This window comes from Carettochelys insculpta, chromosome 28 (genome assembly GCF_033958435.1).
Source record: "Carettochelys insculpta isolate YL-2023 chromosome 28, ASM3395843v1, whole genome shotgun sequence".
NCBI lineage: Eukaryota > Metazoa > Chordata > Testudines > Carettochelyidae > Carettochelys > Carettochelys insculpta.
Genome location: NC_134164.1, coordinates 5,813,253 through 5,829,133, shown reverse-complemented (window position 1 = coordinate 5,829,133; position 15,881 = coordinate 5,813,253). Strand labels below are relative to the sequence as shown.

The following is a 15,881-nucleotide window of genomic DNA, read 5'->3' as shown; positions in this document are numbered from 1 at the left end:
GGGAGCCAGGGGAAAGTGCATCTCTTGCCTGAATCGCTCCCCTGCCCCTTCTCTCAGCAGCCGGGCGTTAAGAGGTATGCGCACAAGCTGGGCACTTTCCCCTCACTCCCTGCTCCTCAGGGGAAGCAGGGCAGCAGCTGCACTCCTCCCACTCCTCTGGAAACGGCACCCTGGCTGCAGGGTCTTGGAGCTGGGGCAGTCCTGGACCTGTGTGGGGCACACCCCCAGCCCTGCTTAGCCACCTCCTGCTTAGCACAGCTGCCTGCAGGAAGGCCCCAGGCACACTGCTTTACTTTGATCTTTGCAGACAAGAACCACGGCCACGCAGGAACACACCACATCGGTCAGTGACCAGATCTGCACCCCTGCCGCCGGGCCCACGTTAATTGTGTTCTCAGTGGCACAAAAAAGGAGAGTTACGAGCAGGGGGTGGAAGACAAGAGCTGGCCAACCCTGAGGCTGGTTAGAGCAGGGGTGAGCAAACGTTTTACATCGGGCTCCACTTTTCAGCCTGGCCGTTAGCAGCCACCACCCCACCTGTCTAATGTCATCCAAGCCGAGGGAAATTTCAGCTACGTTCGTATAAAAAAGAAAAAATCCTTTCGGCACGTGTAAGAAAATCAGCCTGCGGAATGTAAAAACGCCTATAAACGTAAAAACAAAAAAAGCAGTCAAGTAGCACTTTAAAGACTAACAAACTAATTTATCAGGTGGTGAGCTCACGAAAGCTTTCGTGAGCTCACCACCTGATAAATTAGTTTGTTAGTCTTTAAAGTGCTACTTGACTGCTTTTTTTGTTTTGATAGTATATAGACTAGCCCGGCTTTCTCTCTGTTACTCTAAATGTAAATGCACGTATGTAAAAACAAAACAAACCAGCAGTCCTGGAGCACTTGAAAGGCTGACAAAATAATGGATTAGGTGATGAGCTTTCATGGGACAGACACACTTCTTCAGGTCCGCTCTGCAGTGGGTCTGTCCTGCGAAAGCTCATCAGCTAAAATTATTTTGTTAGCCTTTAAAGTGCTATATGATTGCTGGTTTCGTTTGTTAAAATAGACTAACACGGCCACTTCTTTGTTACTATTCAGTATGGCTGTGTCTACACTTGCATTCCTCTTTCGAAAGAGATATGGAAATGAAGAAAATTGAAAATGCAAATGAAGTACAGTCTTGTATATCTGGCACCTCATTTTGCATATTCTAATTACAAAAGAGCTTCTTTCGAAAGAAGAAAGCCAGCGTAGATGCTGCTCTTTCGATGTTAAACCACATCTTTTACAGTAGAAAAAAAGGGAAACTTTTTTTATACTGTACACTGTAAACTTATCCTGTATTTATTCGTATCCTATACTTATGGAAAACCTAACTCCAATTGACATAGTTAAAATGCCGGTTATTTGAGAGTTCTGAATAATAGAATGCTGGATCTGAAAGAGTTTACTGCAGTGGGTGACGGAGGCTGGGCGCCAACACTCTGGGATGATGGGCGGGCTGGGGGAGACCCTGCGAAGGGCCCTGAAAATAAAGGCCAGTAGCTTGTGTGTGAGACAGTAGCAAAGGGGGAACCACCTGAGGGATGCAGACGTGGTGGAGAGGCCAGGCCAGGGGAAGGGTCTCTGCCAGAGCGTTCTGACCCGACCGGGGTGGGTAAGGAGCACTCGTCAAAGGCTGGAGAAGGGGCTGTGAGCCTGTGCATGCCACTGTCAGCTCCTAAGGAGGGTGATGGCACAGCCTGGGGGAAAGGGGCGATGGGTTTGCTGTAGGCCATGTACAGCTCCAGCGCTGCTCGGGTCTTCGGGGGACGGGGAAGGGGGTTTGCCCTGGCCACTGGCTCGGGCTGAACTGGGGGCTCTTCCTGGGCACAAGGAGAAAGTGAAACTCAGGAGAGCTGAACAGGAAGAAGGCAGCTGTGAAGCTCTGTCCCACACCGGGCAGCCCCAAGAGGCCAGGAGATTTTACCTGGCTCCTTTTCAGCCTCTCTTTTCCCTTGTTCCCTGCAGGCACCAGGCCCAGGAGGGGGCAAGGCAGCTACCCAGGGCTCTTTGGGCAGCGTAGGCTGATGCCACAAGCCAGCCTCTCCCGCCACCCACAGAGGGGGAGCCAAGCCAAGCAGCTGAGAGCGGGCTGCCCTCCTTTGCAGGGGGGGGGCTAATCCCTGCCCCACAGAGGGTCACACCGAGGCACAAACCCCATTGCTATTCGCGCTGCCAGTCGCCTCCACCCCTCTGGCGGGTGGGTCGGTGGGCTGGCAGGACCGTGGGGCTGCAGGGGGGGGAGAGTAAAGGGGGCTGTGGAGGCAAGTACTCAGGGGTGTTCTCAGGGGAGTGGGGAGAGGGGCCGAGGGAGGAGGCTGCAGTGGGGCAGTGGGGCAGGGGTTGGGGGGGGGAGCGCTGCAGGGCAGGGGCCCAGGAGGGCTGGGTTGCAAGGGGGTTCGTGGGGTGCAGCAGGCAGAGGGGTAGTGGGGGGGGGCTGGAAACAGGACCATGGGGGTTGCGGGGCTGGGTCCGTGCAGGGGATATTTTAGCGGGTGCCGGGGGGAGCCAGAGGGGGACGTAGCGGGTGCTGGGTCCCGACCAGGCGCGGAGGCGCAGTGGGGCCGGGCCGGGGGGCGGAGCCGGGCGGGGGGAGCGCTGGGGCTGGGGCTGGGGCTGGGGCGGGGCGGGGCCGGGGGCGGGGCGGCGCTGCGCGGGGGGCGGGCCCGGCGGGGCGGGCGGCGGCCGGAGGGGAGGCCCGGCCCGGAGCTGAGTGGGAGCAGCCGCGGCGGAGCGCAGCGGGAGCCGGAGCCGGAGCCGGAGCCGGAGCCGCCCGGCGCGGCCCGAGGTAGGAGCGGGGCCGGGCGGGGTTCGCTCCGGGAGCCGCGGGCCGGGCCGGGCTGGGCTGCGCCGCGGGGCCTGTGGGCGGTAAACAAGGGCCGGCGGGGCTGGGACATGGGCAGAGACTCGGCCACACGGACAGACACGCGCAGACAGACAGACAGACGCACACACGGACACACTGCTGTGGGCGCGCGCACACGGACACACACACACGCACAGGGAAACACACACACACACACACACACACTGCTATTGGGGGCACAGACACTGACCGATACACACACACACACGCTGCTGTGGGCGCGCGCACACAGGGAAACACACACACACACACACACTGCTATTGGGGGCACAGACACTGACCGATACACACACACACACGCTGCTGTGGGCGCGCGCACACAGGGAAACACACACACACACACACTGCTATTGGGGGCACAGACACTGACCGATACACACACACACGCTGACTGCTGTTTTCAAACACGGACACACACACAGGGCTGTTGGGGGACAGACAGTGGCAGATATACACACACACAGAGACACCCACACTGCTGTTGGCAGATGGACACTGACACACACACACACACACACACACACACAGACTGGTATTTCACACACAGGGACACGCTGCTATTGGTGGACAGACACCGACAGATACACAAATAGACTGCTATTGGCACACACTGCCACTGGCGGACAGATACACACACAGCCATTGACCCACAGACACTCAGACTGCCAGTGACACGCACAGGCTGCTGTTGACGGGCAGACGTGGCCTGTCGTTGACAGACACACAGACAGACTGCTGTACAGAGACACTGACACACACAGACAGACAGACAGACTGCCATCGACAGATGGACACACGCAGACTTTCATTAATGTTCGTACAAGGACAGACCGCTGTTCACACAAACACACTGCCATTGGCGGACAGACACGGACAGACACACACTGCTGTTGACACACACAGACACACTGCCACCAACAGACTGCCGTTGACCCACAAACACTCAGGCTGCCATTGACACACACAGACTGCTGTTGACAGACAGACAGACACACACACACACACACAGACTGCCATTCACAGACACAGAGACGTTGACGCACACAGTGTACACGGACAGATAGGCAGACTGCCATAGACAGACGGACACACGCAGACCTTCATTAATGTGCAGAGTTGGACCGACAGACACACACGCGGACTGCCATTGACAGACACAGACAGGCACTGACTGTCTGCTGGGTGAGACAGAGGCCCAGCCAGTCATGGGTCTGGGTCATCCGGAGTGGCTGGGGGAAGGAGATGCAGGAGCAGTCCCGTGGGGCGCAGGTGTCAGGGGTAAAGCGAGCCCCAAGCCCCTCTCGCTTGCGTCGGGCTCTTCCCGCCTGCGCTTGGGCCGTGAACGCAGGTGTGTTGCTTTGGCTCCCCAGTTCTTGGGGTTGGGTTGTGAAGTCGGTTTGGGAAGCGGTACGTTTACCTCCCAGAGGCAGGGTGTGCTGTCCACTCCCTGCCGAAAGCCTTGGCAGAAACCCCATGTGACTTCTTTCCTTGCAGAAGAGAATGGTGTTCCTGGTGCCAGGGCTAGTGTGCGTTTCTTCTCGTCCCTGAGGGTGCCTCTGCTCTGAGCTTACACTGTCCTGGCATCGGCCTGGCACCCTTGTTCCAGGATACGCCTCTCTGTTGCTCCGGGGAGTTGCTGCCAACCTTGGGGTCCACTGCTTTTTGTCTCATGGTGTAGTTCAAAGCACAGCGCGCAAGTCTGGTCTTGGTGATTGTGCGTGGGATAGCAGCTGATTTGACTCGAGCCTGGGGCTGCCAGCCCTGCAGTTTGGGAACAATTCAGCTTCCACTGTGGCTAACTCTTGGGGTGACGATGAGGCTAGGATAAGACCTTTCTTCCACGCGGAACTGTGGATTGCCGCAGCTCCCTAAGACTAGGCCAGGATTTCGGTGTGGTTACCCTTCTCATAGCTTGTTGCTATATGGGAAGGGCCATATGCTGTGTTGGTACAATTGGTACTTTTCCCCTGGTGTAATTGCGTGCAGGGTTGCACTGGGGTAACTATGTCGGTAACGAAACACCCTACAGCCTCCATGTACGTCCGGGTACAAAACTTGCAGTTAGCAAGGTATGAGAGGGTGTCCCTCCACTGTCCATCCCTCTGGCCCCTCCTGGCTGGCATCCGCTCTGCCCTGTCACTGACTCACCCATCTTTACGATCTGCCCCGCTTGTCTTCCTGCGCCAAGGTTCTTCAGGAGTTCTCCTTCCATTGCACCAGCACTGGTGCAGAGAGCCGCAAGCCTCCTTACCTGCCCCCTGGGGTAATTTTGCTTCAGGCAGGTTGAAATTTGTGCTGTCAAAGTCTTGATCCTGTAACTGGACCTCTGCGGACTTCCCCAGGGCTGCTGGTGGGCACAAGGATCCGTCTGCTCAGGTGCAGTTGTGAGCTCAGTAATAGGATCAGAGCCTGGTTGTACACTGCTGAAATGCACAGCCCCTGGGTCGCTTTGCCCAGAAACTGAAGTGAAACCAAAATCTTGGTTGTGTTGCTGTTTTATACCTGCTTTTTGAAGATGGGATTTCTTCAAACACCTGCTTTACAGGAGCCAGGAGGGGGTGGGGAGAAAGTGTTCCTGTCAACGCAGAGAGGGAATGTTTTTTGTAAATACTTTGGTCATAGTGAAACTGTCACTAAACCCCTGACATAAAAAACCCCAAACCTGGGTGCAGCCCATAGGTAGTTTTTGCGGTGTCAGTTCTACGTCTTTGCTGCCGGTGGGGTGTCTGTGCTGAGCGGAGAGAAACTTCTTAACTCGGCTCTCGGGCTGGTTGCCTGGAATCTCTGTCTCTCACTGAAATTCCCATCTCAAAAGGCCAAGCAGAACCTCTGCTCTTATCCTGGCTAAGCCCTGCGAGGTGTGAAAGACAGGTCTCATGTAAGCTGAGCGCTTGGGTGGATGCCCAGGAAAGATTCAGGTGTTGCCCAGCTGATGAGCAGAGCTCACGCAGCCAGCAGTGTGTGTTTCTACTGGTGGCACACATTCACACCTGCCTTGGTGCCCATAGGAAACATCATCCTGCCCATGCATGGAAAAAATTAGCGGGAACCGTGTATGGGCATCACCTAGTGTCATTTCTAGGGTGACCTCCGTACCGTGCTTGGGGGTAGCAGGGCATTCGTTTGAAATACTGGATGTCTTGTTCTTCTTCACCACGCTCTCCGCTCCCCTAGCCTACTTCAGGATAATCAAGTGCGTGGGCCTGGGAAAAATTAGATGGCAAGGCAGAGTCCCTGTCCTGGAGGTGAGCGTGAAGGTGGAGGGGAGAATTCAGCCCCTGCGTTGCATGGTGTGAGAAACTGGGCTTTCCCTCTGTGGCTCAGCCTGTTGCCAGTGCCTTTATCATGAGCCTCACTGTTTATGTGCATGTCCAAGTGCACCAAAGACCTTCTCACAGGCCAGCAGGCTGTTGTTGTGGGCACTGGATAAACACGGTGCCACTTGGCACACCCCCTGTATGGGCCTCTTCGTGTAGAGGGGGTTTAGTTTCCAAGCCTCGTGTGCCATCTCAGAACGGGGCTGAGAACGGTTAGAAAAGCTGACAGCCTGCAGAGAGGGTAATTTTCATATTGTTTTAAAATGAGGCAAAGGGACTTTTGGTTGCTTTTGTCTTCTTCTCTATTTAGCTGCTGACATGAGCGTTTTGTTTCAGATTCAGTAATGGTTGAGAGAGTGACGCTGCAGAAAAACCGGCAGGGACGGGGACTGTTTGTAAACGGCTTCTGGCTGGGGAAGGGAGATCTGGCACAGGTGCCCCACTTTGTGCCCTCCCGGTGAGGGGGCAATCACCAACCAGGCCTTGTGCACGCTGCCTGTTGCAGCCGCAGCAGTGCATTCCCCCCCGCTCCCGTGCAGACGTGATTTGCACCGGTGCGGTGTGTTTCGCACCAAGGCCCCTTACTCCACTTCCAGACTAGGATCGGCAGGGAGTTGCAAATTGAAATGACAATGCTCCAAATCTGCCAGTGGTGGTTATCCCGGAGCAGCCCAAGGTCTGTGCTTATCCCTGTGTTGCGTGTGAGGAAGAGGAAACCTTGTCCAGGGTCACCCAGGGAATTACTGGCAGACTGGGAGTAGAATTTGGGAATGCTTGGGTGCTGGGTTTCTGCCCTATTTGGAGTGCAGGGCGGATGAGTAGCAGCATGGATTACCTACGTCTGGGCTGCAGATTGATTCCTAGCCTGGTGCCTCTCAGAACTGTGTGTCTGAATCTAGACTCTGGCCCCCTTTCAAGGCCGGGGTCTCCCTTAGCACCAGTGCTGTACCAAACTGCGGCCAGAGCAGAGCTGGCAGGCCCTTACAGGGCTCTGACCCGTGGTACCCGTTGTGTAACGTGGTTAAAACAGGCAGGAATCTGCGGGATCTTATTTCATTGGCCGCGCTGCTTGGGAAGCATGGCCGGGGGCTGCTCCAGGGCTTGTGGGTAGCAATGTGCGTCAGCTCCAGCCTCTCCGGCCGTTCGCGTCTGTGCGTACTGGCCAGGCTGTGCTGCTCCTGTTGTTTTATGAGCTCCCTTGGCTTGCACCCTGTGTGGCACTGGGGGAGTTAAGCTCAGGTTCTAGTCAGTTACAAAGCCCCGCTGAAGGCTGTCTTCTCTTTGCAGTAACACGCATGTGCCAGCCCCTTTCCAAACATGGAAGGACAGCCCCTGCTCCCAAGGGGCTGACAGCTGAATGACAAAGGTCAGTGGAAGCCGGCACAAACAGGCAGCTGACATACAGCTCGTGCAGACCAAGGAGGTGCTCTCTGGTCGTAGAGCAGAGGTGGTTTTCAGAGAGACTGAAATGTGGACAGGCTGGTGGGGGCTGCAGAGGAGCTCAGGGTCAGCGTTGCCGCTCGGGTGACCTCACAGAAAAGATAGGGAGAGTCTGGTGACAAATCCAGGCGCCTTAGCAGAGCCTCTTGACGCAGAGAAGTTTCTCTCTTGCTTAGGAGCAAAGTTTCAGAGACTTGGGGTTTTCTTTGCGAAAGCTGAACCTACAGGCATCCCCTTTGGAAATGGAGAACCTTGCAAAGATGCCGTGGCGGCGTGAGCGCTGCAGTTCTCAGACCTCTGCGACAGCAGGAGGCTGGCCTGTCCTGGGCTCTCTGAAGTGAGGCGCAGGCAGCCCGGCTGGGTGGGAGTCGGCTGCGTTTTCTAAGCGAGGCTTTCCTCCACTCGCTTGCCGTGCGGAGAAGTGGCTTTCCGCACACCGGCTCAGCCTGGAGCAGCATGTGCTGAGCTCCTGGGCAAAGCAGCCACCACGTGGCCTGGTGTTGCAGTGTGTCCGTGGGCTCACTCCTGAGGGGATCCCCCGGCAAGGCCTGGCTGGGGTACTCGGCCAGTAGGGTGCAGCCCTCTTGGTCTGCTTTCCGTGTCTTAATCTCGGGCTGTTTCCATGATGCAAGTCCTGTTTCAGATTTCACTTGGCAGTGGGAGGGAATGATCCCGGCTCCACATGGAGGTGGATGGAAAAGGATGGGAACCAGCCAGACATGGCTTCCAGCCCAGGCTGTTTGCTGTAGGAAAGCAGTGGGGTCTGGCCAGGCTGAGACGTGGTACCTGCGATGGCGTTCCTGTGTACGGTTAACTCCTTGTGTGTCGAGAGGCAGAGGGAGACCGCTCTACAGCTTGTCCGTGCGTTGAAGCTGCAGCAGGATAGCTCCCACCTCTTTGGCGAGCGGGCTGCGTCGCTTTCGAAACTCTGTGTCCACGTGGCGCTGTGCAGGGTGGCGTCAGGGTAACTTGCCCTGTCTCCTGGGCCATCTCCAGGGCAGGTTTGGGACACTGCGTGCCGGCTGGGAACCAGACTCTCACGCCAGACGGGAGAGCAGCAGGAGCTGTTGGCAGAGGTGATGGGGAAGGAGGTGCAACGGGCCACATGTAAGGGATGCTAACAGCGCCTCTGTTGCCATAATGCACAAGACTGTCTCTGGCCAGAGCTTGTATTGCACCAGCCCTCTCCTCCGGCCCCTCAAAGCCCCCAGGGTTTGGCATCAGACCTCCCTAACGCCAGTGGCAGAACTGAGCAGGAGCAGGGGAGTGACCTCATTCCCTTCTGGAGCAGCGTGGCACCCGCCAGACAGTGGATGCCCACGGTTTGATCAGCGAGTGCGATGGGAAATTCTCTCACCTTCCAGTGCAAGGGACAGTCCTGCAGGAGAGGACAGGGTGGCAGGAAGGGCAAACGGCAGGGCCTGGGCCGTGTTTGCTGTGCTGGTCCTGGAGCCTCCATTGTCTTCGGCGCTTGATTCGCTGCCATATCTCAATGGAGCTGCTTTGCCAAGAGCTGGGGAAGCGTTGACCCCAGATAAGCGTCCTCATCTACTCATGGGATTTCCTGGCTCTGTCTGGCTTATGCAAAATCCCTGCTCCCTGCGCTCACCATGGCATAGGTGTGAGGGAGCCGTTGGTGGCTGTGCGCTGCACAGTACAGAAGAGCCGTGGCTTTGACGTGGAAATGGCTTTTGGGCAAGTAGTAGAGTCAGGGTGAAGTCTCAGAAGCGATCCAGGTGCGGGGACAGGGGATAGTCCTTGCAGAATTCACCTGCCAGCCAGGTTCTCCAAGGTACAGTGCACCATGCTGGGGAGCCCTGCGCTGGAGGATTTTACAGCTCGGCTTTGGCAGGACTGGATCCTGATTTTTTGTTTTTGGTGATTTCACCGGGAAATACGGATGCTTCTTTCAAAGCCTTTTTTTCCCCCCCTCTTCTTCTTCTTCAGCTTTCAAGGATTGACATTTTCGCTGTTGCAGGAAGTTTTGGGGGTGCTGGCCATGGTTGTGTGATGACCGTCTGTAGGAAGGTCTCGGCCGGCCGTCGGACTGCTTTGCCTCGCTGTAAATTTTGATTTTTGCGGGGGGCGGTATTTTGTAATTGGGTTGTGAGTACACAGTGTAATCGAAGTTTACCGGCATTCATTGATTAAACTCTAACCCTCCCAAGCTTATTTATAGCCTGGCTGAGAGAACCCTGTAGAAGAGAGCTCACTCTCCTGAAATCTATAGGCGTTTAGAGCAGCGTTCCCTGTAATTTTTTCCATCCATGGAAAGAATAACTTCTGTTCTGTGCTCTGAGGCAGGTATTCACGTGCACCACACAGGCTGCCAGCTCAGGGCACTCGGCTAATCAGCTGGACAACACCTGAATCTTTCCTGGGCGGCTGCCCAAGCACTCAGCTTACAGGGAATGCTGGTTTCGAGTGATTTATGTAGGACTCCGACATTGGTTTCATTCTCATTCGATGCTTCAGTTTTAAAGGCCCTCTCTGCTCAGTGTAACTCTTTCAGTGTTTGCTTTTAAAGCACCCCCTGCGCTGCCTTGGGGTGCATGCGCTTTGCAGCGTTTCGGGGGCCCCAGCATCGGTGAACACCATGGGAGGGAGCCCAGCACGCCTGAGGGTCTCGGGTCTCTAGAAAGGCCCAGCTGGTGTTCTGGGGCCTCCCCCAGGCTGGGCACTGAGGTGCAGGAAATGTGAGTCAGAATCCACTCAGCTGGTTTTCAAAGCTGCCAGCAGCCTGCTGGAGCTGGGGCCTGGTCACAAGAGGAGCAGGGAGGCCAAGGAGGGCTCACACCTGTCCCGCCTCGTGTTGCTGAGCAGTTTGTCTCTTGGGAGCCAGGGGATCCGTCCCTTTCCAAGCGCCCTGGGGCAGCAGGGGTGGCAGACAGGGTGGCGGCTGGGCCTGCAGCTGGGCAGAGTGCATCGGGGCCCTTTGGGCACACGGTACCTTGCCTCCAGCTGGATTCAGCCCCTGCTCCGACCCTGGTGAACCAGAACCACCTGCAGGGCTTCGCTGCAGCCACAGACCTGTCCCCTCCCATCCCCACCTCCAGCCCTTCCTCTCCTACAAGCCATGGCTGTGCCAGCTGCCAAGACTGGCGTCCTCTGGGCATCTGCAAAGAGCTGGAGCATCAGTGTGGCTCTTGGGATGGAGGAAAGGCCCTGGAAGGAACTCCAGAGACATGAGCCCCTTCCCCAGTCCCAGCTGCTCAGGCCTTCGGTCCGGGAGCTGGATTCCAGGAAGCCCAGCAGCTTCTGTCCCCCCACCGGCCAGGACTGCTGGCTTTGTTTACACCTGTAACAACCAAGGAACCTCCCCTGGGGTGAGGTGCTGCCAGTTCATATCAAGGTGGGGTTCGGGGGTCGTGCTGGGGCCTTTCTCAATGCTCTTCCCAGGGTCTTTCCTGCTCCCCTCCGCCCCCTCTGCTGTCACCCCAATGCGGCGATTGACCCAGAGGCGTTAGCTGAACCCTGTGGGCTGAGCTGGGCTGCTCCCCAGCTAGAGAAAACAGCCTTGTTTTGTGGTGTATCTTCAGCACGCTGGGCAGTGTGTTTACCGCCTCTGGGGCTTTGCTCCTGCAGGCTGCTGCAGGGGGGTGGCGTTCTCCCAACAGCAGTGGGTCTGGTGGAAGGGCCTGGGCTGGCTCTGCCCGCCACAGATCGGGTGCAGCGAAGGCATTAGCCTTGTAACCCGTGCCCCTTGCCAGAAGGTGTTTTGCCTTCAGCGGCTTCTCCCTCCAGCGTCGGCAAACGTCAGGGGGAGGCACGTTTGTGAGCACAGCTTCCTGGACGATAGGGGCACGCCGAGCGGCTGATAAAACTGAATCCGCCCATCTGGCTGCACCAGAGAGGGGACGGGAGCGCCTGTTGCTTGCAAAACAAAATATGGTTGTCGTTGCGCATTTCCCCTTCTGCAGACGCTCACGTTGGGCGTAGTCCGGGATCCAGGTTTTACCTTTTCACAGCGGACTGGGTTCCCACCCGGCCAGCTGCAGCTTCTTGCACTGGAATGTTATAATCCAGCTGTAACATGGTCACTGCTCCTCCTTTATTGAAGCAGTCGGTTGGTGAGTTTTGCAATCTCTGCTTTCGTGCCGGTTTCTTACCCCCCTGCGGTTGTGACACGGCCCCTGCCGTTTGCGACACGGCTGTGCCTGCGATCGGGTGGACGGAGCAGGGGGATTGCCGGGCCGTTCCTCGCTCTCAGGGCAGTCTGGGCTCCATTGTGGGTGTGTAAGCTGAGTGTGCACGCTCCTGTCTGTTCCCCGTGCACAAAGGCTTGTGGCAAAGCTTTACACGGGGGAAGGAGAGTGAGACCCCCGTGCCCTGGCTGAGAGTGGGGCTCCAGTGCTCTCTCATCTCTCCCCCGTTGGTGGTTGTTTTCTAGCCGTGACATTTCTGGTGTGCGACGCCTTGCTGGGCATGGGCTCGGCCGCCTGGCCGTCTTCTCACCTGCACTGGGAATAACGAGCCTTTTGTAGGTGCAGAACTGGGGGTGCCTGATTCCCCGGGGCTGCTGGGCCAGGAGGTTCCTGGATTCTTCGCGACACTGCTCTGTTTCACAGAAGTCGTGATGGCAGACATGGCCTGAGCTGCTGGTAGCTCAGCGGCCAGCAGGGAGACTCGGGCAACGTTCTCTATAATTTTTTCCACCCGCGTGCAGAATAAAATTTGTTACATGCGCTGAGGCATGTGCGGAGGTGCACCACCAGGAGACACGCCCACTGCGGGCACTCTGCTAATCAGCTGGGCGGCATTTGACTCTCTCCTGGGCAGCCAGTCCAGCGCTCAGCTTACAGGGAACGCTGCATGCAGAAGGTTGTGAGATAGTCTAATACCAAAATTTCCTCAGCCTCTTAGGGCTGTCACCCTATAGCAGCCACACTCCCTTCTCCAGGGCCTGGGATGTGGCCACCTCCCGAAGGCTGCTGTGGTCCCAGATTCCTACCACCCCTGTTTTCCCAGTCCTTGGGTCTGTATGGAGCATGGAATGGCTGCCCCCAGCCCTTCACAGGCCAGTCAGCTCATCACACGAGTCCTGGCGCTGGGTGTCTCGTTTTGCCAGGCTGCTCCGTTAATCATATTGTTAATTTTAGTCTCCATTTTAAAGCCCCTTTTCCAAATCTGCTCCCTAGGGGCTTTTGTCATATGGTGTCTGCCTTTAATGCCAGTCAGCAGCCACAGGTTCAGCATGGCCGTGTCTTCGGAATCACCCGGTTCCTTTCCCATCAGGTTTCCAAGGAGCTGTTGATTTTCCATTTGTGCTGAGCTTGCTCAGTTCACGCTAACCTACACTTCTCCGCCCTTGTTCAGTGAGCCCTGGATTGTTCCTCTTGACTTGGTTTGCCGTGCGGCTGGGGTAACCCTAACTCTTGGTATGTTGATGTCGCCTGTGCCCAGCTACTGTCAAGTGAGCCCATGGAGATTCGGATTTTGCAAGCACCCCAGTTTTACAGCCAGGATCCCTGTCCTGTTACGTAGCTGCAGGCACAACCGTACTTTCGATGGACCGTGATGGAGACCCGGCTGAGGCTTGGTCTTTGGTGTCTAATTTCTCCCTTGTGGTTGATAAGCAAAGCTTTCTATCCAGGGACAGCTGAGACCCTGTGCTGGTCCAAAGCTGGTGTTACCTTGACTGTCACATGGGCTTGTTTTTCCCAGCCTACTGAGGCTGGGACCCCTTATTCCGAATCCTCTTTTGGCATAAGAGGAAGGATGCTGTGAAGAAAGGGAGAGGTGCTAACAGCGCTCAGCCTGGTTAACATTTGTGACACAGCAGATCTTTGCCCCAAAGGCATCCGCTCCAAAATCTCTCTTAGTCTGGCCAGTGTCGCAGGATTTCTTGTTGTTTTTGTAGTTACAGACTAACACGGCTGCCCCTCTGAGGTTTGTGAGTGGGCTTCAGAGGTCGACAGCAAACCCTGACGGGGCGTGGGGAGAGCCTTCCTTTGCTCGGGACTGTTAGAACACGTAACGCGCCTCTCGACTCCTTCAGTACTGTTTCTGTTGCCCCCAGCGGTCGTGTCTTGCTGGTGGAGAAACGGGGACAGCGAGACTAGGGCTATGAAGCGGCGGTTTATGGAGCACTACAGGCGTTTTGGGGTGGGGGGATGCAGGCTCTAGCCTGGCCCGGGGAGTTCAGACTGTTTTTGCCGGATGCTCTGGGTGCTGACGATTTCTGTGGGGCAGTTGGCGGTGGGAGTGCGAGACGTGGGGTGTCTGGGGGACACGTGGAAACGAACATGCCGCACGTTGGACCAGACGAGAGAGCGCTCCATAAAAGAGCCGGCCTGTGAGCGTGCTGCCGGATCCCAGATGTTGTACAATCAGAGATGCCATGACCCCTCCTGGGCCATCCAGCATGCCCGTTCCCAGCCCTGGCCGTGTGCGGGGGGCGTGCCGAAGCCGGCATGGAGTGCAGCCAACAGCAGTGAGGCAGCGTGTGAAAATGGCCATTGCAGTGGATGTGAGCAATGAGACGTAGCCATTCTCCTACAGAAGAATTTCACCGGAAGATTAGTACCAGAGAGAGAGCCGGGCTCGTCTATAGCCTGTCAAAACAAAAAGTAGCACTTTAAAGACGAACAGAATAGTTTATTAGGTGGGACAGACCCACTCCTTCAGACCACAGCCATACCAGAACAGACTCCATATTTAAGGCACAGAGGACCAAAAAGAGGGAGACATCTGACCCGGAGTTTGTTTACAAATATAACACCATTCCTCTTGGCCTGAATAGAGATCTTACCTGGCGCGTGAATTGCAGGGGCAGTTTTTCCACCTTGGATGCGCACAGGGATGAGACACATCCAGCTTCATTTGTTTCAAGGCTGCCACCAGAAGTCTTCGGGTTAAAATTGTTCTTTACCCTTGTATCTTGCAATAAATACGGGGGCGGTGGGGATAGCTCAGTGGTTTGAGCCTTGGCCTGCTGAAACCCAGGGTTGTGGGCTCAATCCTTGAGGAGGCCATTTAGGGATTGGGGCAAATAGATGTCAGGGATGGTGCTTGGTCCTGCCAAGAGGGCAGGGGACTGGACTAGATGACCTCCCGGGGCACCCTCCAGTTCTAGGAGATGTGTATATTTATTTATTTAAATACAAGGAAAAGTTAATACACATTTTAAGTTTCTAAATCTAAAAAATGCCCAGACTGGTCCTGATGGTGACAGGTAATGGCAGGTGATTTCCGCTCCCCACAAACATAAACCCAGGGTCCTGTATTTCCTCTCCATTTCCATCCGATGAAATGGGCTTTACCCATGACAGCTCATGACCTTATACATTTGTTAGCTTCTAATGTGCCACAGGACTGCTCGTTCTTTGTGAACTCGGCTACGCCTCTGAGCCTTGGTCTGTACCATGCAGGAAAGTTGATTGCAGATGCAAAGTTCTAGCTGGGGCAGTTGCATAAGGAGAATCTCCTTATCTGCAACTAACATACCTGGCTGTCTACGGAGAGGGAGGTTGACAGGAGAAAACCCGACCCCAGATGGTTGGATTTTGCACGTCTCTAAAAGGCACATGAAATCAAACTCTTGGAAGATTGACCCTGAATGAGTCGATCTTCCCCGTTGTATCGACAAGCCCTGAGACTTAGCTGCAAAGGAGTTACTTGCACTCTCGTTTGACCCAGGGTATGCAGAGCACCTGTGTTCAGAGCTGGTCTCCGGGGTTTTCTTGGCAAAGGAGGGTCAGCGGGCTGCCATGGAAGGTGGTTCAGACAAGGTGCAGACGTGCTGGTCAAGAGTCTGAAGGCGACTCACCGGCACCCGCGTGGCTGGGAGCTGCTGGTCCATTCTGTGCCAAGGGTCCCTCTTGGCATTGATCCTGTGAAGGGTTTCGCTGAGGGGCCTCAAACTCCTTGCAGGGTTAGTTTGAGACAGTTAGCACCATGCTTGGTGTGACTTTGCAATGTGCCAGGCTTGGTCGAAAACTGTAAAAAATAAGGTGGCTGCTCCCCGGGGGTGGGCAAGGGCCCCTCCCAATCATCCTTTTCTCCTCCCCAGAACAGGCAAGGACCCTTCCCCATGTCACCATTTTTGCAGCTCTGTCTGTTTGCTGGGCCGTTCATCGGTGACAAGTACAGAGCAGCCCTGGCAAGGCTCAAGTCCTAGCTGGGGTGAGGGGCTGCATCAGAGTTAGTTGCTGATAGTCTGAAATGTCTCCCTGGCATCTGGCCAATGCCGCTGTAGGAATTAATCATGTTTTTGTGCTACGG

At 55.9% G+C, this 15,881-nt stretch overlaps 1 protein-coding gene across 3 annotated transcripts in view; it reads left to right on the top strand.

The window, feature by feature from the left end:
* The first annotated feature begins 2,704 nt into the window (after nucleotides 1-2,704).
* LOC142002897 (signal transducer and activator of transcription 5B) overlaps nucleotides 2,705-15,881 on the top strand; it is a 44,701-nt gene continuing 31,524 nt past the window's right edge. The window contains exon 1 of one of the 3 annotated variants that reach the window (XM_074979390.1): nucleotides 2,705-2,823. The gene's annotated coding sequence lies outside the window, so the exon portion shown is untranslated. Of the gene's footprint in view, nucleotides 2,824-11,510; nucleotides 11,729-15,881 lie in introns of those variants that run through there. The other 2 variants (XM_074979392.1, XM_074979393.1) reach the window with 2 other exon arrangements.